General features: G+C 37.5%; 1 protein-coding gene across 7 annotated transcripts in view; it reads left to right on the top strand.

Annotated features, from left to right (window-relative positions):
- Positions 1-27,026, top strand: part of SRBD1 (S1 RNA binding domain 1) — a 233,433-nt gene that overhangs the window by 170,102 nt on the left and 36,305 nt on the right. The window lies entirely within an intron of this gene.

The following is a 27,026-nucleotide window of genomic DNA, read 5'->3' as shown; positions in this document are numbered from 1 at the left end:
CAAGTATTAACAGGAACAAAATTGAGTTATAGAGCTGTGAGTTTTTAGGTGACTTGGCTTTTATATTCACTGGATTGGTAACATTCTGAGTGAACAAAACGCAAAACAGAAAAAAAGATTTATAAAGTTTACCATTAGAAAGACAACTTATTCAAATAAAATCAAAACAGTTTCCTAAATGCATGTATGCTGTTGTTCCATTGAGTTTCATGTTTATAAACAGAAGTGTTAAAAACCTTAGTAAAAGATGTGATCCTTTACCAATGGAAAATTGCTGAACAGCTTTCATACGTGTATTTAAAATGTAGTTTAAAGTTTCAGCCTCTCTTGAAAATACTGGAGCTGTTCTTTGTTTTCCTGGCTTCACACGTCAATTTGTATATTGCTTTGATTTTTTTTTTTAAGTATAAAGATATTTCATTTTTGTAAAGGACTGTTGGGTAGTTACAATTTAGTTTGGGGCACCACCAGTGTCAAGTTGATATCTGAAAACAGTAATGAATTCATTTTCTCTTCTTTAAAAAGACACCATAAATAACATTTAAAGTTATATGGGTATTTTAAGCCATTTAAAGGTTTATTAAATGCAAATATTAATGTTCATGGATATTATATAAGGTATATGCATTTAGTTTGTTTGAACTGAAATTTATAAAATATTATTTTTGGCACAGTTTGAGTAACTAGCAAAGTATGGAATACGGGGATGAATGTTCCATATGTTCGGCTGTACATATACATTTCACTAGTTATTGTTAACTGAAAAGTGCTCTTTAGTTGATATTGTGAATAATTCAGTTATAAAAGAGCACATTTTGTTTATAATAATTTATATTCATAATATTTTGATTATATGAGTGATTTTCCTCCTTCTCTCCTCCAAAATAAGATGACTATAAATGAGTATCATGCTTTCTCCCAAGACTTCTGCAGTTAAAGGTTATTTGTTATTCAGCAGTTGTCACTGAAGCTTACAGAGTCTTGTTGCATTTTCTAATAGAGACATTATTACGTTATACAAGATTCCTTTGTTTTGTAATTTGTTGCATTTTAGATTTTATCTGGCTAATAGCATTTTTTGCAAATGGTTTTTAAAAGAACACTGTTATAGAAACTAAAATTATGTTTCATTAGGCAAAGATTAATATCTGTGACCTTTATTTTTGGATCAGCAACATAAATATACACTTTTTTCTATGTCAGTCATTGTCTTAGATTTCATCTTTGTTCTGCTTTCCATTACATACCATGAATTATATGAAATTAATTTAATCGCTATTCCAAACAGAAATTAAATGTGCTCTAATCCAGAGTTACGTTGTTTGCTTTTACAACTGTAAGTCATAAGTAATTAATTTTCCTTGGAAAATTAATTCACTTACCATTCCCAGTAGCATCATATGTTGACACAGGGTTATAGATAGTTTAATATTTTTCTTCAGCATGTTGGCCTCAACTTTGGAAGACCTTATATCAAAAACAAATTCAAATTTACTCAACTGTATATAATGCAGGGTTACTTAAAATGAATGTTGTCTTTATTGCTGTCATCCAGATGATGATGACTCTAAAATTATGTTTGAACTTTACAAAACCTTAAGCCTTTGGATAGATGTGAGACATTTTTTAAAAAGTTGACTATCTGGCTCATTTTAAACTTGAATACCATGACCACTAGAACTCCATCAGGGAGCAGGTTAACTGTATATTCACAAGGCCTTTCACCTACACCTATGGACAAAACCATTCTTAAACAAACCTTAACTTGTCTGAGCCTGTTAAAGATGACTAATTATTCCTGTTGTTCCTTCTTCTAAATGAACTTGATCCCACTTAATCTCATTCTGTTTTCTGTGTTATGATATAGATATGAATTTGAGATGGAAATTTATTGCAGTGCAGGTCTTAAGTAGTACATAGGGACTTGTTCACCCCGGTACAAAGGGCCGTCACATCACTCTTACTTTCCAGTAATGGTATCATGGAGAGGCAAAGTAGGCCAAAAATCTTCCAGAATGACAGGGTTTTTTCCCTTCCCCTTGTTAGAACCCCAACATCCTTATTTCTTGGGAATTCAAAAACGATAAGTGAACAACATTAAATTTTTCATAGAGTTTGCCAGGAGGATGTTAGCTAGGAGAACTATTTTCCTTTAGGTTTGTACAGTTCCATAAAATATACAGTGTTTGTTACTTAAGTTTATTTTTGTTTATTTAAATCTCCAGTGTGACAGTCCAGTGGTGGCAATGTTACAGTTCAAATAAGCGAGGCTTATTTTATAAATGTTCCTTTGTGGATTGGTGGCTGCATTCTGCATGAGCGCAGGGGGTCAGTACCAACGGCCTACAATTTAGGCTTTTTGGAGGGAGCAGGAGGAGGAGGAGGCAGAAATTGACATTTCATTGCAATGTAAATTTACTACTACATCAGGTAGAAAAATGTTGTTTTCGCAGTCAAGGGGAAAAAATCAACAAGGGCCATATTGACAGTATATAGTAGTGTGATGTAGACTTAATTTTTCTACGTACTGCACGTCTGTATTTTTATAGGAGATATTTTATTTTATATATTTTTCATTGAAACTGACATTTTTGTAGAAGCTAAAGATTAGAAAAGCTTAACCCATCATAGAGTTAGTGTCCAGAAAAGAACCCTATTACATACACAGGTAATGCTTGGACTCTGCATATTTGTGTACATCATGCATATATTTATGCATGAAATATTCACGGTAGTGATGAATGTATTGACAGAGCTCTCTATTAAATCCTGTAACTTTCATGGAGAAACTAAGAAAGGTCCATTGTATTGAGATTGGGCTCGAATGGGATATTTTAAATGAATTTATAGATCTGACACTTGACCAGTTCTTAGTAATTTGCCTGTTGGTTCACAAGTTTTTTTCATTGGTATTTCAAAGGGATTCATTATATAATTTTACATCTTTAAATATCATGCAGAAAAGATATTCATGCAGCGAATAGAATTTGGCTATGTAACTCGCATTAACAATAATGAGAATACTGAAGCCAACTGCTGCGCATCACACTGAATGTTTTACCCCCTAGACATATGCCATCTTGACTAAGTGCATGTATGTTCAGTTTTAAACTGAAGATCTATTCTTGTTGAACAAATGAGTACCTTATGCAGGCATGCTGCATGTCCCAGATGAGAATGAAGGGGAACGAGAAGGGAGAACCAGCTGTACCCCTTTTCATATGTACTGTTTATAAAAGAGTTTGTGCTGATTATGCATAGCAACACATGCTGCCACAAGATATCAGCATTCTTATTCCAGTTACCCTATTGGATCACTGTTATCTATATGCTTCATATCAAATTGTATTGGATATAAAATAACTTGGGGAAAGAAAAATACCAACCAAAAGCTATTGCTTTTTCTGATGTATTTCTTGGCAGTTTACAGAATTTGTTTCTGTTTGGAATATTCCCAGATGTATTCATTTTATGCTGCTGATGATGATTGTCTAAATGTGCAAGAAAAATGAAGTTGGAATAGTTGTTAAAAAAAAAATCTGCAAAGACTTTCCTTTGAAATTTGAATTTTAAATCTCAATGTAGTTTTGGATTAGATAGTGTAGAGTTGGCACTAATTCTGAAATAAACATCTGAACTATAAGCTACAGTAGGAAAAAAACATAAGAAACATGAAGAAATACATACAGTGTCTCTTAATAGAAGTGTTTGGCTCTGTGGAGGCCACCAAGAAGTCTACAGTGATTGACATGCATTCTGGTAGAGTATTTTTTTCCTGTGGCAGTGTTGAAGTCAGTCAAAGTGCATAGACAAAGCTGAGTGAATACCAGTTTCCCCAGTACAGGGGCTATTTTTTCAGGAAGTCTAACTCAAACCAGATGTTTTGCCTAGACCTAGAGTTTGTTGCTGCCAAGCATCTCATCAGAGGTCAGAGTTCTGGGCTCAGGGCCCTGCTAGAATTCTTTCACAAATTGCTATTCAGTGAGGTTTTAATCCTAATGGAAAGAATAATGTGCTTGTAAAATCTGCAGTTATTACAAACACAGTATACATATTGTGGACTTCAAATGACTACATATTTCACTCCCATAAACAGGGAATGTAGATGAATGCAGTGTGTAATAGCTTTGGACGTTCAAACTGAAACCAAGTATATAGTTTATACGACTGTTAACCATTTGCATTCTTAACACCCCTGTAAAAGGAACAGTAATCTTGACTAACAATTGGCAACTCACCCCCTCACCCCCACTACCTCCCCCTTTACTTGAGGCAGTTTCCTGAAATAAGTAGAAAATCCTTATGTTTTTGAGATTTTGAAAAACTGCTCACTAAGCCAATAGGGTTGGCTGTTTGATTTTGGTTTGGTTTTGCAACTCTTAATTTAAATTAGTATCAGGAGCAATGTTTGATGACCTAGCTACAGTCTGCCCAGTCATCTATTCATACGGCTAAATCTTAATCTCAACAGTTTCTCACTGGACAGTATGTACTATTCTGTAATTTACTTAGAAATTGCTTCTAAATTTGAGTTTTATCTTTAGTTAAAGCAAGGGCTGGTAACAATCTTACCTGTCTTTCTTTATGGCTTGTTTTTGGTAGTGTGGTGTATTCTTATTTTATGCAGGGTAAGCTTCTACTGTGATTCTGCTGAACCTGATTATGTATAGGAAAATTTTCCATGTAGTTGCAGCTGTACCTGCATGAAACTAGAGAACACACAACTCAATAAGAGATAAGGATAGCAATTAGAACATGGCTCTTAGAATTAATATGCCTGTAGTCGAAAAGCATTGCATAGCGTCTGAAATTAGAATACGCAAAGTCTTTTTTTAGGCAAGTTAAATTTGATTCTTCAACTCTTACTTCTGTGGTGTAGTACTTTAATCTGTCATTAGCCACCCTGAACTCAAAGGGATTACTCATGTGAGTAAGTACTATTCTATGTGAGTAAAGCTTACAGAATCGGACTCAAGCTCACTGAAAACTATAGGAAAGGGTGGAACTTTTATCTAAGCTTTTTGAACTTTATCTTATTTAAATATTGAATTTAATGCTGTGTTTCATCTAAAACTACCCATGTGAGTTTTAAGTTACTTTTTAAAAGTATTTTTATGGAAAAATTAAGAGTTTCCCAAAACTGTTTTAGTTGATGACTTGTCACACCTGTTACCCAGTCCTTGTAGTAATCACAGTTGGGTGATAATCATACTGGAAAGGGGATTAGTATGCATGAGGCAATATGTCTGCGGTAATGTCATAAACATTGAGACATGCTGATGTGTTCATCTGCCACAGGATATTTTTCTGCTAAGAAAACACTAAGCCATGGCATAAATGTTACTGCTCGGCAACAGGTGTTTTACCTCCCAAAAATCCAGGAAATTTCCCTGGTGGACAAACATGTTGTTATGGCATTGAGTATAGAATTTTCTGAACAGAGTGCAACATAACTATGATGGCTACAAATTAAACAGAAAAGGATTCTATTGAAGTTTATATTATGAATAGAAAATTGTTTTTGAGACTCCTACTGTGGTCAGTACAGTTTTGTGAATAACTGAATCTCTTGGTTTGGTGGCAGAACCAAAAACTAGGGGAAAAAATTCTTTTTGGGTCAATTGGTATGAAAAGTTTTCAAATTTTTCAGCAAATCACAAAAGTTACAAATGAAAAAAACGTTGAACAAATGTTTTGTTTGGCCTGAAAAAAAATGTTTCATGTTGTTCTTAAGGGTTTTTTAAAAAAAAATCTTTTAAAAATAAAATTGAAACAAAATTCACAACGAGGTCATTAGTAATAGAAAAATCAAAATGTTTCATTTAGAAAATGTCAATTAATTGTTTCATATTTTTTCTGAAATTTTTTGTTTGTTTTTTGCCTGAAAGAATTTGGCATATTCAACACAAATTCACAGTGTTCCCGATTATACTTTTTTTTTTAACAACAAAAAAAGGCTTTGTCTGAAAAATATCATGCAGCTGAGGTAGTCAGACATTCTTCAAACTGAAAAAATAAAGTTTTGTTCTTGTTAAACTACATTATTCCACAGTTTAGAAAGGAACTCCTGGTCAAAATGTCATTTCTAGCCTTATTTTCATTATAACATGCATTTAGATAAATAATATTTTCTCTTAGATTTATTGTGCAAAGATCACTTAGGTTTGGAATTGCAAACATGAGTCAAAGGTTTTGAGCTATGTGAATGTATAGATTCTTATCAGTTCTCGCTTTATTATATGACCTGCTAGTAGTTCTGTGTTTTGATTAGCTGAGGATATTGACCTAGCTTAAAAATTAAACAAATTAAAGGTATATTGTTTTTGTTTTAAGGAAGGTAATGTTACTGTAAATTGATGTACAGAGGCATGAAAGAGAAAATATTAAGCATAGGCTGGAATTAATTCAGTGCACCATCGATTTATAGAGTATAAAGGCTGATCTACTTGGTCCCACAGTTTGAACTAGGGGGGTGTAAATTGCAACACGCATCAAAGTGCTGTGCAGTAACTGCCCCATGTGGATGTTGCTGGAGTGAACTAAAAAGTACCTAGTTCATATTAATGTAGTCCTGTTTGAAGAGCAGGTTTGTACTCAGCCCGGATCAGCCAGGCCTCGACAGCTGCTACCTGTGCTACGGCAGCGACATTGCTATTTGTGCACACATTAGCTCGACTGCTAGTGTGAGTATGTGTACGTGAGTAGGGGAATCACACTCCTAGCTCATAGTGTAGGCATAGCTTAATACTACAATCTCATTAGAGAAACTTTTTCATATTAACGAGTTTCCATTTACCAATAATTCTGTCATTTGTAACTTGAATCATTCATCACCCTTGCAAATGGTTCTTTCAAGACGTTATTTGCAATTTTGTCTGGTGTTTTTGTCCTTGATGTTGTGAAAATGGCCGTCTACTGTTACAGGAATGAAAAGAGATCCCATTCAAACATCTTTTGTGTTTCCACTTTCAGTGGAAAATGTTTTTCAAACCTGCAGCTGGTTATTTCTGCAGGAGTTCCCACTTATATTCAGTTTTGATTGACATTTTGAAATGGCAGCTTTTCATGAAAAGCTGTTAACTTGTAGAATTTGGTTATGGTACTAAGACAGACTGACTTTGTTCTACTGTTGGGGCCTGTCCAACCTAAACAGAACCCTGCATCTGAATTTAATAGTGCTACTCAGCCCAGAGAGAGATTTTTTTTTGCATTTGTGCGTCTGATGTGTTTTTAAACCTGACCTGATAGATATTCATCCTGAGATCTTTTCTGTTATGTAATTGCTTTAATTGGCATTCTCTCTCTCTTTCTCTCTCCCTCTCCGTCTCAATCAGCAGGTCATGTTCTATTGTTTGAGTGATGGAATAGGTCTGTTTTATGTGGTGAAATTAAACGGAAAATTTATTTTTACAATGAATGTACCCAATACACAGGCCTGTCTTAGTTAAAATTTAAAAATAACTGTCTGTAGTTTTTATTACTTTTTTCAATTCTTGAGGTGGTGAAAAAAACAGATTGTGGTCTTAACAAATCATCCTAACGCTGATTACATTTTAATTTCAAGTTGAAAACAGAGAAAGTGGTGAATAACATAATTCTCTCCTAATCTTTGCCAAGCTTCTCTTTTATAATGCGCCAGATAGTTGAAAATCAGAAAGCATAAGAAGGGATATATCCAAAACCAGGGCTCCCCACTGCATTTATTACCAGGCTTCAAAATATAAAAAATGTTCAAATGCATTAACTGAAAGGAGTAATAGTATTTTTAACATCTCATACACGTGATCTTTTTTACTTAAGGGAACTAAAAAAAATAAGCAAAAAGAAACCCAAGGTTCCTGCATCCACCACTGAAGAATAATAGCGCTTTACTGAAGAGTTAGAGGAAACTCTACAAATATTAGTTTTTGTATTTATATCAACACACTCTCCTTTTCCCAGAAAGTTTAACTTTATAGCCCCTGAACGTTAATGTTGTTTGATAAATGAGCGTTTGAACCCTGGTTTAATGGAGGTGCACAGCATATTTGTGCCAGATGGTCACTAGTGCCACTGTATGCTTTTGTGCAGCTATTTGATCAGAAAATCACTGTTCTCTTTACAATGGACAGAAAAAGAGATGTTTCAGAATTTCTTACGGGCTAATTTCTTTCATGTAAGCCTCTGTATCAACCTGCTACTGCAGGCATTTCTGGGTTTAGATATTCCCACCTAACCCCTACTCTGCTGGGTGGTGTTCATTGCGTCTCTCCATACCCTTGAAAATGTCTTAGTTTTCTTCTTTTGGGGCTCTGTGTTACCTCTTTCATCCTGCTGGCCAGAGAGATCTAAATAGGAGGCCATTTTGAGTCATTTACCACCGCTCCCGAATCAGCTAGATAGTGGTGATGTTTGAGTTCCAAGAGAAGACTGCAGTATGTCCAGCCCTTGTGCAAATCAGAAATAAAATAGGATTAAAAAAAACAGTTAAATGTCTTAAATATTAAGAAGCAAAGCATAACTTCTGATTTATGTTTGTGCTCTGAAGTAAAGACCATCAATAATTTCTCAGTCGTTTACATCTCTGTTCTTTGGTTTAATATATGGTTGCACGAGCAGCTTGTCTATATCCTTTAAAATTCTAAAAATATTCATAAAGGTGTAAATAGTATATGACTGACACTTAATTAGCTGCAGTGTAGTTGTATTTAGAATGCCAAAGGCAATAATTTTAAACATTTCCTATATCTGTTCCCCCCCCTTTTTTTTAACAAGTCAGTCTCTTTATACAGTTATAATACACAAATAATACTGAAATGACAATCTTACAGTGTGCTAATATTTTAAGTCAGGTGTATTATTTCATTTTAGATCTGTCTTTTTGAAATAAAATTGGAAGTTGTTTGAAACTTTTCTTAAAAACCATTCAGATTAAATGAATAAAAATATCTTCTCAGAGCTATAATTTGTGTAGACTAAATTTTAATATGCATTTTTAGGAACAATTGGAAAACATAAATTTTTGATGTTTCAACATATATGTAGTGTCTTAATTTTAATTTTTAAATTTATCCATCACCTTTGGTTGGGGGTGTTTTCACAATGCTTAAATCAGTGCAAGACTAACTGGAGTCAACACCAAAATGTGTTGTTAAAAGATAAGTATAAATCACTATTATCCCTCAGACATAAGTATGGGCAGAATAGATTGTCTTTACAGTTGTACACTAAAGATCAAGCAACTGGATGAAGTCCTGGCATAATTAAAATCAATGGCAGAACTCCAAATTGACTTATATGGAGCCAAGATTTGACCCACTGTTAGGGTGACCGGACGGCAAGTGTGAAAAATTGGGACAGGTGTGGGGGGGTAATAGGTGCCTATATAAGACAAAGCCCTGAATATCGGGACTGTCCCAATAAAATCAGGACATCTGGCTCTGTCAAACCAAAAGGGAAAGTAAATTTCATTGTCAAAGGCCCTCCACTTAAAACACTGCATGCGAGTGTATAGGGATAAGGCTAAACTCTCTTGTAGCTATGACCCAAACAATAAAAATATTGCATAGTAACCTTCTCTTTGAGTTTCTTGTTTAGTGATCGTATATGAAATCTTCAATATTTTGACAAACAGGGAAATAATTTGGATAAAAACAACATTAAACTGGGCTTAAGGCATCTAAGTATCTTAAGGTAAAAACATTAAAAGGATGTTCTAATTAGGATTGCAAGCCCAGGGATTTCTGAGTGAAGGTTAAAAGTAAAAGAAATCCAAACATAGTAAGGTATGCAAACTTAATTCTACCCATTTAATTTATATCTACAAATATTATTATGCACTATTCATAATGGCTTCACTGCAGAGCAGAGTTAAGGCTGTCTGGGTACCTTAACAATGCATTTCCATATCTTAACATATTTGGGCTACTAACAGATGGGCTACTAATCTGAAGCATTTCTCATGTCCTTTAAAACTCTTCCAGTCTATTTTTTCCCCCTCTGCCTTAATAGTACATTTGTCCTTTTAGTTCATAAAACTTACTGCTTGGCTGCCAAATTCAACCTCATTACAAATTGAGCTATAATTGAGAAAGATGTATGAATATTGTTGTCATTTGCCCCCATCAAAGCTTTCAGTCTCTTCAGTGAAAGTGTCAGCACAAGGATGGTGCCCCATAATAATAATGAAATGGCATTTTAAAATTTTTTCCTATGGATATTCTAAGGTGACCCACAAACCCTCTCCCTGTTGAAATGACATCCCATGTAAAGCTTTACGACTGAGTAATGATTTCTGTCACTCTGTGAGTTTGTACTACTATTGCCAGGAATCATTTAAGTTTTTGGAACTTGTTTCCAGCAAGGCACAACTTCTTTTTCACTCAGTCCAATCTGATGTCCAAGAACGTGATAACTTTACAACCCTCTGTCTTTCCTTAAACTGAACAGGCTCCAAAATCAGTAATAAGATGTCAGTAGTTCTTGCTTTGCCCCAAATATTTGGCAATCCCACAAACAAGAATTATCCCCAATAAATGATGCATTGATATTTACCCTGACTGTTTTTATCAACAGCCATTGAAAAATGGATTGAATGTTTCAAGAAACTGAACATTCCGTAAGTACATATTTATCATAGAAATGTAGGGCTGGAAAGGATCTCAAGAAGTCATCAACACCAGCCTCCTGCATTATGGCAGGACCAAGTAAACCTAGACCATCCCACAGGTGTTTGTCTAACCTGTTTTTAGAAACTTCCAATGATGGGAAGCCTATTCCAGAGTTTAACAACCTTTACCTAGTTTTAACTACCTAGTTTTTCCTAATATCCAACCTAAATCTCCCTTGCTGCAGATTAAGTCCATTACTTCTTGTTGTACCTTCAATGGATATGGAGAACAATTTATTACAGTCCTCTTTATAACAGCCCTTAAAATATTTGAAGACTGTTATCAAGTTCCCCCTCAGTCCACTTTTCTCAGGACTAAACATGCCAATTTTTGTAACCTTTCCTTATAGGTCAGGTTATCTAAACCTTTTATCATTTTGTTGCTCTCCTCTGGACTATCCAATTTGTCCAAATCTTTTGCAAAGTTTGGTGCCCAGAGTGGGGGACAGTATTCCAGCTGAGGCCTCATCAGTGCTGACAAACTGCCACAAGCTCTTTAGATTTCAAGTGCTGGAGTGGAAAAGACAATGAAGCAACTAAATAAAACTGCAGTTGGAGCCTTTAAGTGGAAGTCTGTGGATAACACAAGTCCACATTTTGATGTCTGTTCCCACAGTAAAAAGCTGTCTAGTTGTAAAAATGTAACACAAAAAAATCTAATTTTAACAGTAGATTTTTTACAGGTTTCCATAAAACATGAACTAAACTTCAGTGAGTTCAGTCGCCAGAATTTTACAGTTACATAACAGATTAGGACCATCAATTGAGAAAAGGGTTAGTATTTTTCATATCCGGTATGCTGTGTGCCTTTTTCATCTTGCACGCTCATCCACCAGATGATTTACTAATGGGGTAAATATGTAGAATCCAATTGGTTTGCAGTTTTGAGGAAATGTGTCTGCCATTTATGACTGAGCAAATTAGAATTATTTCAGTGCGTCAAATGGAAGTCTAAGATTAGCCTTCAAAGAAAGATTGTCTTCACTGTAATTCCCCTCATGAGGGGTGAGAAGGAGAAAACGGATGGATCCTGTAAGCAAAAGTATATGGGATTAAGACTTTTACTGCCATACCAGGTTGCTGTTTTTAATGACTTCCACAAAAATCTTCCATTATCCCTTTTTAGGTAAAATTGAGATTATTATGACACTTTTTTTTCCTTCAATTTAAACCTATTTTTTCCTGAGACTTCTATAAGAACATTGTAAATTCAATCGCATCATGTCTGACTTCATGTTATCACATGGACAACTGTGTCAAAATGGAAAACATGTTAATTCTCATGTCTTCAGTTGGAGCGTGAGCGGAGGGGTGGGAGATTCTTTGTATCAATATCTGTAGAGTAAAAAGGTGAGGGACTGCACTTAGGAGCTGTAAATCATGATTTTTTTAAAAAAAATAAGATCCTACAATAAATAGTTCTCTGTGTGTCTTAGGAAGGAGATGAAATTTCCTGTGTGAAGTCTGAGGCACGGTGTTATAATTTTTTACTTCTTGGCCTCTTTCTATTGTTTTGAGATAACTGAGAACAGAAGTCAAAATGCCTTGCACTTTAAGTGTTTGCAGCTATACTTCATAAATTTCACATTTAGTCCTAAATATTTACACAGATAACGTCACTTACTTATTATATTCATCACTTCTTTAGAAAAATTTGTTTAGCAATGAAGAGTTGTTTAGTATCCATCTATAACCCCTGTCATTTTGATCATGATCTCCATCCACCACCCTGAAGTATCAGGCTCGGTGATAGAACACCTAGACTGAAACAAGGCTAACGCTAATGTATTGCTTTTTGGATCCAAAAAACACGTGGTTTTGCCCTACATCTCTTGTACACAACTTACTACCTCAAAGTCTGTCTAAATTAAGAACCTTCTTGACTAAAATAATTATGGAAACATTGTTCCCATTTGTTCATATCTATAAGGTAGTCTGATTTTCACTGCTAGCAGAGTTGAGTAGGCATGAGGGTTTGGGAACAGCTGTAGGAGACATTTATATGCTCTAGCAGCCAGATCTTTAATTGCACAGTGCTATTAAATAGTGACTCTTTCTCTCCCACTCCCCTCCTCCTCCCCCTCCCCCTCCCACCCCCACGACTGCAAACATTAAATCCAGAAGCCCAAGTGGATAGCCTGGTTCCAACTTAATTGCACTTGTTGTCTGCAAATAATTCATGAAAGAGGAAAATGCAACATACAGTTTATCACTGAACTGGTTATCTGAGCACTTGCTTTGGAATAAGGGTGAAATAGGTTCTGTAAAAGACAGACTTCTTTCTCTCCATTCTTGTCAGGTAGGCAATTGTTTGTTTTTGGGCTTGGGAGTATGTGAGGGTTATTCCATAAAGAAGATATTTAAGGTAAGCGTTAACTTATTTTCTATATTGTTCTGTGGGACTTGTCAGATCAAAATTATAGCTATGCTTCTTGTGAACTTAGTACATAAAACATTTGAGGAAGTGCTTTGGCTTCTAGACTCCAGAGGCTGCAGCCATTTAAATGGAATACATAGAATCTGAGTGCCTTTGTACCACAGGTAATTTTCTTTCTGCCACTGAAGCTTCAGGAGAAATAGTGCTTTTAATGTTCCTCAAAGGCGTTAAGAGCGGTGGAGAAGCCTTTGCCCTGTTCTGCAGCTGAAGACTGAGTCTGTCTAGCCTATTTATGCTAGGAACTGGAGGAACAAAATTGTTAGCTAGAGACTGATTTTTAAGAACAAAACAGACACTGAGCCACAGTCATCGAATGAATACCTGAAAGATACTTCATGGTGCTACACAGTCAAAAGTTGTATACAGAGAGAAAAGACTGAAGATCCCATTGAGTAACTGGGTACGCTGTTTCAGCTTACATGGAACAAAAGAACTTGAGCCGACTGATCTGGATAGGGAAGCCCTATCCACTCAGTAATAAATGAAAAACCTTGATCTGTATATATTTGTAATCCCGCTGAAACCTCACAACTCTGTTTACAACCTTGTCTTTACTAAAATGGTCTGTAGGCCCAAGACGACCCAACAAGCACAGAGAATCAATACAGCATTTGCTCTTTGTTAATGAAAAGGAGGCACAAATTATAGTGTTAATTATATGACACACTATTCCATGATTTAAAAAGTCACATGCACATTTTTTGAAACTGGTAACAATGGCTCAATATTAAGCTCTTTTGATCTCTAATGCTAATTATTATCCACGTTCTAACCTACCATCTACAATGTTTTTATTTTCAGATTGCCTTGCTTAGCACATTTTTGAATGAATAATTAAAACAAGAAAAGAAAATGAAACAGAAATGGGGAGAGCCCTATACTAAATAGATTACTTAAAGTAAATTTCTTATGTGCCATTTGGGTTATTAATGCTTAAAATATTAATACCCCAAGTGGCACATAAGGAATTTATTTTAAGTGATCTATTTAGCATAGGCCTCTCCCCATTTCTGTTTCATTTTCTTAAGCATTTCAAAATAAGTATTAAAACATTAAAATGCATGATTTGGCTTAAACCACCCAACACATGCACAGCCATTTTAAAACATGTAAAATGTAAAGCATTATCGAATGACCATTTTAAATTCACTGAAATTGCAAGAATTGCAACTATGGTATTTAAACTTCCTGAGAAGTTTTCTGTGTTTGAAAACTAGCAAGCTGGAACTTGACTGATGAATGTCAGCAGTTTTCTTTCAATTCTGATCTGTGTCTGTTATGACACGATATTGTCTATAATAGTAAAAATGAAGAAAGCTTAGGTGGTCTTTCCTTAGAGATGTAACGAGTCCTGATCTTTTGAAAGCGTTATATTTGTGTCTATCTGAATAAGAAGGGTGCATTAAGAAGAGTCTCTTACCTAGCCGAGAAATGTGCCCAAAGATAGAGGATGTTAGTGTTACACTCTGTGATACACAATTTGAACATACTGTTGTTAAAACACCTAAGTACAGTTTTTAAGCTGTACACTAAATGCTTTAGGTCAAATAGTGATTACTACGATTACTATTCTATGATATAAGTTGAAATTTTTTTTTTTAACAAGTTATGTTTTTGTGGTAGTGGGGACCCCAGGCGCCCAAGTGTCAACAATGCCACTTCTTTTGTTTAGGGCTGCTATTTCCTATCAGTGTTCCCAGATCACCACCCCTTAAAAGCAAAACAAAATGCCAACAAAATGCACACACAGCTGATTTCTGGCATTTTCCCTCTAGCTGGGGAAGGAAAAAAAATGCTCAAGCTCATGTGAAGCCACCATTATTGCTGTTTCGTTGGCTGACTGTAAGAGGGTGCTGAAGATCTGTGTTGTCATCAGTAAATTCTCTACATGCTGGACCTTTGCACAGTTATGAATTTCTCCCCAATGAAGATTTGTAACAAATTAAAAAATATGCTGTATTTTATATTATGTATAAAACAATGCAAAAATTATGAAACCCACAGTAAATCAGATGATCCCCATTTCTCAGCTCCACTCATTCTCCTCAGGTCCCATTTCTGTTCAGCTGTAATTTTCTTTAATGTAAATATGTATTTTACCCATCAGAAACAAATCTTCCATTTTTTGCCATATCTAGTAAGGACTGATTTCACGTGGCAAGAATAATATAGTCTGTAGACAAAGTGATAAAATAATCTTATCTATGTGCCAATCCTTGAAGTGGTACAGACACCCTTTATTTTCCCATTTAACTTTCTCTTTTATGAAATTATATGTAGTGATTAAATATATTTCATGTTCTGTTGTCATTTTTGTTTAAGAACAGAAATCTAGGCCGATATATGGATCTTGATTAAGGATGACATGTAACCCATTTCCTGCAAAATGAAAACCAAAACTCAAATCTTTATTCAAGTTTGGATAAGTCCTTTCCCCCATTCAGTTCCACTCTCTGCTAGGAGGGCAGCCTCTTCCCCACAGCTTTTAAAATGGGTAATTAACAGTTCTAATGGTCACTGAAAATTTGTCATTGCAGTAGCTGTACTTGTACTTTTACATGTACTTTTAACAGACATTCCCAGAGCTCATGGTACGTCCCACTATACATGTGGGAAGAAAAAACATTTTTTGTAGGTTTGGATAAGCACCAAAGTTGAACTTCTGAACCCTTCAGGGTGTGCCCATCATTAGCCTAGCATAGATGCTTGACAATGGTCACTAAAATATAAGAATCATCAGTAATAAAGATACACTGTGCTATAACTCTGTAATGCCAGATGACCAACTCCTATTTTCCAGATGTAACTCTAAATTTTGTGGCTTTCCTTGTACTGTATTTGTTTTCACTTCCATAGCAAAGCTTTTATTTTTGCCTGCTACTATTATTACTGTTTTAATTCTCCTCAGTTATGTAATGTATTTGCTCAAAAATGCAAAACACCTGCTAGCGCCTAATATAATGTGGTCCTGATCTGATTCCAGCTTCTATGTGCTACTAAAATACAGATTCCAAATAATAATTTGAAACATCAAGTAATAAGGAAACATTTCTATATTTAATAATTATTGTATTAAATATATGCAGTAAACAAACATTTACTAAAACACCGAGGTTAGACATACTATACTAATCACCTGACTAGATCCACCACACATCAAGTCTCCTAAAAATCTTCAGTAATGTTAGTTGTTAGCTAAAAATTGTGAGTGAAATCTTGGCCCCATAGATGTCAATGGGAGTTTTGCCATTGATTCCAATTAAACCAAGTTTTGATTCTCCATTGCCCATCACATCGACCAATCATTTACACCTATTTAAAGAAAGTGTAAACTGGGTATAAGCTCTACTAAATCAAAATTTTCTGCTCCTCTCTAAATCAGTGATAGCATTCTGTACTCATTTTATATGGGAGGGGGAGCGGGAGGGTTAAATAACACAAGCTACAAGACAATGAAGTATCAGGACTGTGAGCTGTAGCTCACGAAAGCTTATGCTCAAATAAATTGGTTAGTCTCTAAGGTGCCACAAGTCCTCCTTTTCTTTATTCACAGATAGTTTAATAAAAACAGAAGCTACAAAGGCAGCATAACTACATTCTGAGTTGAGTGTCTTCAGAATTTAAAATGTATAGCATAAATCTGTTTTTAAAATGATAGTTTCTAGTTTTTTCTTATTTTCATGTTTATATATCTCATTTTCCAACTAGATAATTTTCTGAACTTCATGGGGGAGGAAAAAATTTGTCTATACGATATGTCTCAAGTTTGTGTAAAGTTAATTTTTTTATAGCTAAATTATGAATCCCTGAAAATAGGGGTTTACAGTGGAAACAGACATTTATTCTAGAATGACTGATGTGCTAATATGTGTCAGTATGAATATTATGTTTATACATATAGTATTTAAATATTTTCATTAAGCTAAAATAAATCAGGAATTATGCATTTATGATAATTTAGGTATCTGCATCTTTTTTTCTCTGCCTCTTTGTTCACCTGTATCCACTAGAGGACACCTTAAACATACATTGTACACAAAGTAAGAGCAGAATGAGTGTCTTGTTATACAAGGGAAATGTGTGTTTTTCTATTTTGGAATGTGTAAAGAATTTAAACATATGTTTTTATTTGAATCTCTGCAGGAAACTGTTTGAAAGACAGAATCGGTGTCTACTATTAGTATGAATGAGTTGAGGTAGAACATCACTGAGCTGCCTTCTCTTTAGCAATCCATTACTGGATATGAATTTTCATTTAGTAATTTCCCATGTCTTCAGTAGAAATAAGGGATATGTTGTGATGCCACAGATCACAAGTTTATATTCAGCACTTATCAGGGAATGGCTGTGATGTCATAGCTTTTTTTTCCTGTCTAACTAATGAGATCCTTTTTGTTAAAAATGTTAAAAAAAGAGTGCTCAGCTATCAAGCAATAAGCAGGCACTGTGTTCTCCTCTATGCAGTTCTGCCAATGCATATTGATTCTCATTTCCTACAGCACTCTTGCTATCTGGATTCTGCACCTACATGGATCAGATACTGCCCGTTGTGATATATTGTTCCCAACTGTCTGCTGGTTTTGAGAAGTAGTGAGACTTGAGTTAAAACATCATATTCATCTTCACTGGTGATCTAAACTACATAATCTACACAGCTTTTATTTCAGTGCACAACAAATCTTAAAAAGAAAAGGTATACATTTCCTTTTCCAGTGCTGAAGTTTCTTTTACAGATTAATTATTTATGCTTTTGGTTAAATATAACTTACTCACATGTACAATGAATGGTGCTGAAATTAGTTCCAGTTATCAAAGATGTAAATGACACAATGAGTTCTTATGTGCTGTGTTTGGAGAATCTGAGAAACAGTGGTACTGAGCACACTATTCTGTTTTTTCTAATGTTTCCTGGTTTTCTGTTAGCTTTCAGTCTTTCATGGGTCATTCAACACACTACCTTGGATAACTTTTTTGAGTTGCCATGTGCCAAACAAAATGAAGTGGATGCTTTCTAGCACGCAGAGAAAAGAAGCTCTCTTTATTTTGAATTGGCTGCATTTTCTGTGGAAAACATTCTTGCATTTCTTTTAATTCCTAACCCTGTTTTGGCCTTTAGCTATAGGAGGTGAAGGGGGAGTGAGGGGGATGAGTGGCTGATAAAACAAAGGGGGGACCCAAATGAAACCAATACAGTGAGCTATGAACCGTAAGTAGAAACTATGTTTAAGTATGGGCAATATGAACATTTTTGTGCTAAAGAAGAAACTCATCTAAAATCTGCCCTCTCCAATGGCTTCTGAAGCTGTATTCACATTACATAACATTAATTTTTCTTCTGATTTAATCAAATAACCATTATCGTGATTAACAGCTGGTTTGGAGGAAAACATCAGGACTGTGATTGTTTGGCATATGAGCTTTGTAATGGAAGTATTGATGTATATTTGCGTTTAATATTGACATGACTAGAGCAGTATTTTGATAGTCTATGGTACAATAAATTACAAAATATTTTTGAATAGTGACCTAGAGAAAACCAGTTAGCATGAGTAGCTGCCTGTATTTAGAAATCTCATTAGTGTAGGACCTAACAAATATGCAGCAACAGTACAAAACTGACACTTTTTGTAAAGTTTCCTTAAGTTGTTGTGTGTAGCATTTTCTTTTTCATTAGGAATGATAATTTTGTTATATTACATTGCCTAATTTATTAGAGGTGGATGAGGGAAATTCTACTCCATCTTTAGTGGAGCTCTGAGGATCTCATATTTTCCTCTTGCTTTTCCAAACATGCACTAAACTTCCCACTCCTGCCAAGGGCTCATCATGCTTATGACGGGTCTAGGTGGAACTCTTCCCTTGAAAACACACAACTGCTGCTCCTTAATTTTCCACAGTGGGTCATATTCTGAGACTAAATTGAGCAGTAAAGTATCACTAGGCTCATCTGGCCTTTGTGATCTTCCACCTACATTCCTCCAAAGCAATTTTTTATCCCGTCCTTTCTCAGAACATAATCTTCCTTGTTGGCTGTAGTGACTCAGTGTGGGGGCCCTTCCACTCCGGGTCCTCAGGAGGCCACCCCGCCTCACTATGTCACTGATATGTTGGCCGCCATGGGGAACGAAGCGGTCTCCGTTTGCAGCTGGGGCTCAGGCCTGTGCTCAGGCTGGGCAGGAAACAAACAGTCAATTGGCCCCAGGCCTTGGATCAAGGCAGGGCAGCAAAGAGTCTGAGGCTCAGGCCTGTGTGCAGGCTGAGTGGTAAATAAACAATCAATTCGCCCAGGCCCTGGATCAAGGCAGGGCAACAAAGAGTCTGAGGCTTGGGCTTCCGGCCCTAGCAGTGACAAAGCAGTTTGTCACTGGGTGAGCAGGGATCCACACCGCAACATGTTGACTCACCCTCTGTCAGTGTTGCGGCCAGACAGGGGTCTGCTACCCCGGGCTACTTCCACACTCCCCTTCTATACGTGTTGCTGTGAGGAGGGGTCCAGGTTGATGGTGGCTTCCGGGACTGCAAGCAAGTCTTTGGGGGTCTGGTCCGTCGGTGGTCCGGGCCAGTCGTCTTCTCCCCCCGGGGTCAGGTCCGATGGCGCTCCGGGCCAGTTGTTTGCTTCCTCCAGGTCTGAGTCAGCTGGTGGTCCAGGCCAGTCCTCTGCTCCCTGGGCACCCTCTGATGCTTCCCAGATCGGGAGGCCACAGAGGGTGTCTGGTCTCTCCGGTGGCTGCCTCCCTACTGAGCTTTCTGGGCTGCCTTTTATACTTCCTGCCCCTCCCACCCACTTCCTGAGGGAGGGGCAACTAGGCCCTGGTTTTGCCCACCAGGGCTTAGACCGGGGGCCCTCCCACTCTGGGTCCTTGGGAGATGACCCCGCCTCACTACACCCTCCTTCAGCAAAGTTCTGGAGGGCAATTCCCTGACCGGACTTGCTGTTTTGGAGCCAATCAGATCCCAAGGTTCCTGGTTTAATCTCCTTCTGATGTTACAAGGCATTCCCTGCCAGGGTTAATTGCATGCCATGTTAATGACACAAAGAAAGAGTACTATTGGAAATGAAATCCCAGCCTCCTACCTGGCAGTCAGAATCATCGTCATGGAAGACACAAATCTCTCTCTTGATTCTCCTCCCATAGAAGTCAATGGGAATTCTGCTATTGATTTAAATCAAAATCAGATTGTGCCCCTGATGTGGCCTCATAGTATGCATTGGAGAATATTGATATTTGTTCTATATTTGCTTTGGGATATATTGTAGTTACTGCTAGTTTAATTGCATCAAGGCAGAGGTCATAGCTTTGGATATCAGATTTATAAATAATGGGATTTAAATCGTGTAACAAGTCAGCAGTGCTATTGCTCCTGTTGGGACATACTTATTATGAGTAAGATGAATTCAACACACACAGAGATAACTGCTAAGTATCTGCAGGGTCAAATGTTGTTTCTTTAAATAAAGACTGGTGCATTTTAGTTTTGTTTGGTCAAATTTTTTGATTGAAGAAAACAGAAATCCATTTCTCCTTCTGGGGCAGTGGCTCTCAACCTTTCCAGACCACTGTACCCCTTTTAGGCGTCTGATTTGTCTTGCATACCCCAAGTTTCACCTTACTTAAAAACTACTTGCTTACAATATCGGACATAAAAATACAAAAGTGTCACAGAACACTGCTACTGAAACATTGCTTACTTTTTCATTTTTACCATACAATTATAATATCAACCGAAATATAAATATTGTAGTTACATTTCAGTGTACCGTATATAGAGCAGTATAAACAAGTTTTTGTATGAAATTTTAGTTCGTACTGACTTTGCTAGTGCATTTTGTGTGGCCTGTTGTAAAACTAGACAAATATCTAGATGAGTTGATATACCCACTGAGAGACCTCTGCATACCCCCTCGGTTACATGTACCCCTGGGTTTAGATCCACTGCTCTGGTGTATTTCAGTAATATGTTGCTATTAAAAATAAACAGAATCTTGATTTTAAAAGACAAGAAATGAGTCAGAGTTAAATACATAGCATAACAAAATATCTCCATTTAGAAAAACCACAAAAAAATCTTCAAAAGAAAGACTTGAAGTTAGGCTCTTTTATCAAACATCAGAGGGATAAGCTTGTGTTCTTAGAATCTAATTGAAAGGGATTTTCCAAAGGGACGCAAGAGATTAAAACGTCCAACCTGAACTTTCAAGCACTTCTACCTGAGGTATAAAATGTATTTTTTTTAAACAAAATCTGCACATGAAAGGGAGCTAGTTGTTAAAGTATTGTGTATTCCATTAGTCCTGCCATACTTAAGACTTGATATTTTGATTATAAACCTTACTTTTCTTGGTTTCATATCTCACACATTTGAATTGCAGCCGGTTGCATACCGGTCATCAGAGTAGTTTAGAATCTGCCCCCCCCCCCCTTTTTTTTTTTAATACCGAAGCTGATTTTTCAGAAATTAAGGTGTATTTAATTTTAGACAGTGCAATGAAAAAGTTTTAATTTTATTTTAGGATGTGCTGCCTCCCCCAATTTTCAGAGGAAAAAACAACACACACTTAAAATAAATGCTACTCAGAGTTATTCAGTTGTGCTAGGCTGTATCTTTTTTCTTAATTCAAAAAGTGCTATTTTTCATGAGGCAAATTGGCCAGTCTGACTTGGCAATATTAAATTTCATAAACACATATTTGAATGACAGGTAGCAAGGTAACAATGTTTTACGAGGTGCTAGAAATGTTTCATTACATACCTGAAGAAAGAAACAAAGGATTTCCACTCACTTTTTAGCTTGCTGGAGCTTTACTTTAGAATCAAAGGATAACTGATGTTTAAGTTGTTCAGAAAACAAAACAGATTTCCTCTCTACACACAGCTCTACCTATTCAGGGTTAATGTTGATCTGGTTGTACCATTGCTATTCCAGGCCTGGGTCCAGAGCCCAAAAACCTCACTACACAATATTGAGAACCCTCGTCCAGCCCCTCTCTACGACCGTGTTAATCACCTCATTAGGTCATGTCTGCATTTAGTTTGTAAGCTCCTCAGGGTAGGGATAATTTCTTTTTAACTGTATTGTGAGGGGCCTAGCTAGACTCTGGGGCACTGTAAAATAATAGGAATGCCTGGGTAGGTCAATTGATTTCTACTAGTGTGCATATATGTAAAATGTCAGTGTTCATTTTTAAAATCTTTACTGCACATTTGTGTGTCACAGTACAGTTTTTAGACTCTGTTTGAACCTCTCTTCAACAGATCCATGATTGTCCTGAATTGTTCCCAAATAAAGGTTTTGCAATGGACTTGGATGAGGTTACCAAATTCGTTTTTAGTTGTGACCTATTTGCTGTTTGGTCTTAGGCTCAGAGCGGTAGTTCATTTCCTCACCCAGGCTCCAGTAGAGGAGGTTTTTTGGCACGTGATTGTGAACCTATTGTTTAATGCGTTTAGTCAAGTAAAGTTAGCAAACATGTTTGTCCAGATCCTCAGCTCGTGTAAATTGACTTCAGTGGAGTTGCAACAGTTTAAACAAGCTGAGGATCTGGCTAACTGGAATTTAAAACTGTGTAATTTGTCTTTAGGTTGCCATTGGGCTATATTTCAAGTCCAGATCTAATTTAAATAGTGAATAAATACAAAGGGAACCTTCTTATTCAGCAGACTACACTGTGTATGTTCAGTCATACCTTTAACGCCACATTTTTGTGACTTTAGTCACAGAAATAAGGTTTTACTAGTCTCTATTCCTCTTAACCCTACGGAAACAATAGAGTTGAGAGAGTTCGAGCTAGATTCTCTCCTATCCTGTACCTCAGAATTGTTTACTAAATTCCAGTGGAAGTGTCATGTTTTGTCTTCACTTACTCATGTGTTAGCAATGCTATAGTAGAATCTGGATTGCAGAATCTTTATTGCTGTGATTTATTATTTAGACTGTGTTAATCCCAACAGTGTACTTGGGGGTTTCCAAACACAGAGAGAGACACAATCACTGTCCTATAGATAGGTTTCAGAGGAACAGCCGTGTTAGTCTGTATTCGCAAAAAGAAAAGGAGTACTTGTGGCACCTTAGAGACTAACCAATTTATTTGAGCATGAGCTTTCGTGAGCTACAGCTCACTTCATCAGATGTTTACCGTGGAAACTGCAGCAGACTTTATATACACACAGAGAATATGAAACAATACCTCCTCCCACCCCACTGTCCTGCTGGTAATAGCTTATCTAAAGTGATCAGCAGGTGGGCCATTACCAGCACAAATCCAGGTTTTCTCACCCTCCACCCCCCCACACAAATTCACTCTCCTGCTGGTGCTAGCCCATCCAAAGTGACAACTCTTTACATAGTCAAGTCGGGCTATTTCCTGCATAGATCCAGGTTTTCTCACATCCCCCCCACCCCCATACACACACAAACTCGCTCTCCTGCTGGTAATAGCTCATCTAAACTGACCACTCTCCAAGTTTAAATCCAAGTTAAACCAGAACATCTGGGGGGGGGGGGTAGGAAAAAACAAGAGGAAACAGGCTACCTTGCATAATGACTTAGCCACTCCCAGTCTCTATTTAAGCCTAAATTAATAGTATCCAATTTGTAAATGAATTCCAATTCAGCAGTTTCTCGCTGGAGTCTGGATTTGAAGTTTTTTTGTTTTAAGATAGCGACCTTCATGTCTGTGATTGCGTGACCAGAGAGATTGAAGTGTTCTCCGACTGGTTTATGAATGTTATAATTCTTGACATCTGATTTGTATCCATTTATTCTTTTACGTAGAGACTGTCCAGTTTGACCAATGTACATGGCAGAGGGGCATTGCTGGCACATGATGGCATATATCACATTGGTGGATGTGCAGGTGAACGAGCCTCTGATAGTGTGGCTGATGTTATTAGGCCCTGTGATGGTGTCCCCTGAATAGATATGTGGGCACAATTGGCAACGGGCTTTGTTGCAAGGATAAGTTCCTGGGTTAGTGGTGACAAAGGATGATAGGATGTAATACTAAAGCAAAATGATCAGTGGGTGATACACATCTTATTAATTAGTTCTTTGTTGTTTTGTGATTTAGAGGTTGGGTTTTTTTGCTTTTTATTTTTTTAAGTTAAACAAAGTACATTGCCCTCTCCTAATCATTGTGATGCAGGAAAACAAAACAAAAAAAGCCATGTTGACTTTCAGATCCTAAGATGAATTTTCAGGGTGGCTGTTTGAGTACAGAAATATTTTTAAACTTAGCAAATTTGACATGGAACTAATCAAGAGACAATAACTGGAACCCTGAAATCTGTAATCCTTTTTCAGAGTAGAACCACACTTCAAAGTGAGACATAAGTGTAAACTAAATTTATGAGCTGTTGGTTATAAAACTCTAGATTGAAAGTGTAATTTTAGTACTAGAACTTCCTTTGATGTTAATTACAGTTTGTATGATTTTTATTTTTACCATATCAGTTTCAACTTGTCATCAGATAATCAAATTTTATACATCAGTACTTCCTGGTTCACTGACTGTATCCTAGAATATAAATACCAGACATCGCATTGCAACTCATGGTATTTGTGATAACACAGAGTAATATATTATGAGATACCTTCTGTTTAAAAAGTAGTCCTGCAACAAAATCAGCAGGTAACACTTTCTAGCACTGTTCCGAGAAGCATGCTGGCCTTGTGTTTAAGGAATTGGGCTGGGAACAGGAGATCTGGATTCCATTCCCCATTCTGTCACTGATTCCTTGAGTATCTTTACGTAGCATTTGAGAGGTGTGATTGCAGCACAAGCAGGTTGTACCTGAACAATGATAGTGAAGCCCCTCGAGTATGGAACCAGGATCCTGGACAGGCAGCACTAGTGCATGCAGCCACCTGTGTTTCCACAGTTTCACTGCTGTTGTCACTCGAGCAGGTATGTCTACATGTGCTGCAGTCACACCTCCCGAATGCAGGGTAGACATACCACCTGTGTGACCGTGGGGATCTCACTTTATCTCTGTGAGTCTTGGTTTCCCATCTGTGAAACGGACAATAATCCTTTCTTCATTAAAGGGAGGTTAATTGGCTTGTGATGTACAAGAGGTCAGACTAGATGATCATAATGGTTCTTTCTGGCTTTAAATATATGACTCTAACTCTGAAAGCTGCAAGAGAAAATATAACTCTTTCCTAACCCTATCTAACCTATGCTGTAGTTGCTCAGTAACTTCATCAGGCCTTGTTATTGTGAGTTTAAAGAGACACTGTCAATTTAAAAATCCAAATTTTAATAATGGGTTTTCAAAATCCATTCAACTTGAACCTGAAGTGGTTTATTTAGGTGGTAAATGTTCCCAGGCTGGTATTTGAAATTGAACCAGAGAGCACGCTCAGACCCATTAAGCACGGCTGGGAGGAGCACTCCTGTAGTGCTAAGTCCTTCAGGCTGAGCTCCTAGTGCAGAGGCTCTACTGACCTTGCTGCCTCAGGGTTCTGTATTGCAGAAGAGAGGAAGTGGGTGCAGTCCCCGTTGACCTGGCTGAGGGTGGGCATGGAGCATTTGGAAGTGAAGAGCAGTGCCAGGTGCCTGGCTGCCCCCATTTTCTGAGTATGTGTATGTGAAGTTGAACACCGAGCATACACATCCTTCTCCCCTCACCCGCCTGACTGTGTAAAGGAGCACCCAGGTCGTAGCCTCAGCCCCTGTCACAGGAGATGAAGGCTGCCCTGCTGTTTGCGTACTCCACCCCCACCCCACAGGGCAACTTATCTTTCTGATTAAGATGCTTTGAGCATGAGGACCAATGTGTGGTGTTAAGGGAGGTCAGTGCATGGGGGGAAAGCACCAGGCATGGGTTGTGACATGGAAGGCCTTTGTGTAGTGTTGGGATGGGAAGGGCTCCCAGAGGGTGGTGGTAATGCCTGTGAGATATTGGCTGAGTTAGCATTGTGTATGAATCAGGTGAGGAGTGTTCATTTAGGAGGATGGACTGGGGAGTCAGGTGATGTATGGGTTTGCTGTCTGGGTGGGGAGGTAGTTGTCAAACAAAGTGTGGTGTGACTCAAATTTTGACAATAAACAGGTGAAGCATAGTTTGAAAACAGTGATACCACTCTCCATAAAATGAGATTAAAAATCTGATACATTTAATCATATGCACATAGATTGGAGGTGTTGCCCTCCTCACTTATGCTGTTCTTCTTCTAATGCTTGCTCATGTCAATTCCATTCTCAGTGTGTGCACGCCCACGTATGTGGTCATTGGAGATTTTTGCCTTAGCAGTATCTGTAGGGCCAGCTCTGGCGCCTCCTTGAGTGCCACAGTCCTGTGTCGGTATATCAGATGCTGCCAGCCCTACACCCTCTCAGTTCCTTCTTACATCCCATGGTGGTTAGTCAGAGCGCCTTTCCTTGAATAGCAAGGGCTATTGGTATCATCTCTTCTGACTTCAAGCCTTAGGGCTTTGTAAATAGTTTATAGTAGTTACTGTTAAGTAGTTAAGTGTAGTTACGAGTTAGAAGTTAGAGTCCCAGGGGGGACTTTGCCCCAGGCAGGGCGTGCTCCTGTCTCCGGGGTTTAAGCCCTGCGCGGACTGTAACAGGCCTATTCCTGTTAGTGACCCCCCCCCCCCCCCACCGCAGCTGCCTCAAGTACTTGGGAGAATCACATGTGAAGGACAAGTGTCGTATTTGTAAAAATTTTCGACCCAGGACTCAGAAAGAGTGGGATATTTGTTTCCAGCTCGCCTCATGGAGGCTACCCTTCGTCCGGCTTCCGAGCCTTCCCACCGAGACTAGTCTAGTACAGCGGACCCTTGCTAGAGCGCGGATTCACATATAGCGCGGTTGCGAAGATGGATCCCAAATTTAAATATTTAAATTGGGACCCATGGTAACGCGGCCCCTGCTATAACACAGTACCGTTCATGGATCCCAAACCCCGCATTCTAGCGAGGGTCCAGTGTACC

This window comes from Caretta caretta, chromosome 3, assembly GCF_965140235.1.
Source record: "Caretta caretta isolate rCarCar2 chromosome 3, rCarCar1.hap1, whole genome shotgun sequence".
In the NCBI taxonomy this organism is placed as follows: domain Eukaryota; kingdom Metazoa; phylum Chordata; order Testudines; family Cheloniidae; genus Caretta; species Caretta caretta.
The sequence above is the reverse complement of the archived record's forward strand: the minus strand, read 5'-3'. Positions and strand labels throughout refer to the sequence as shown.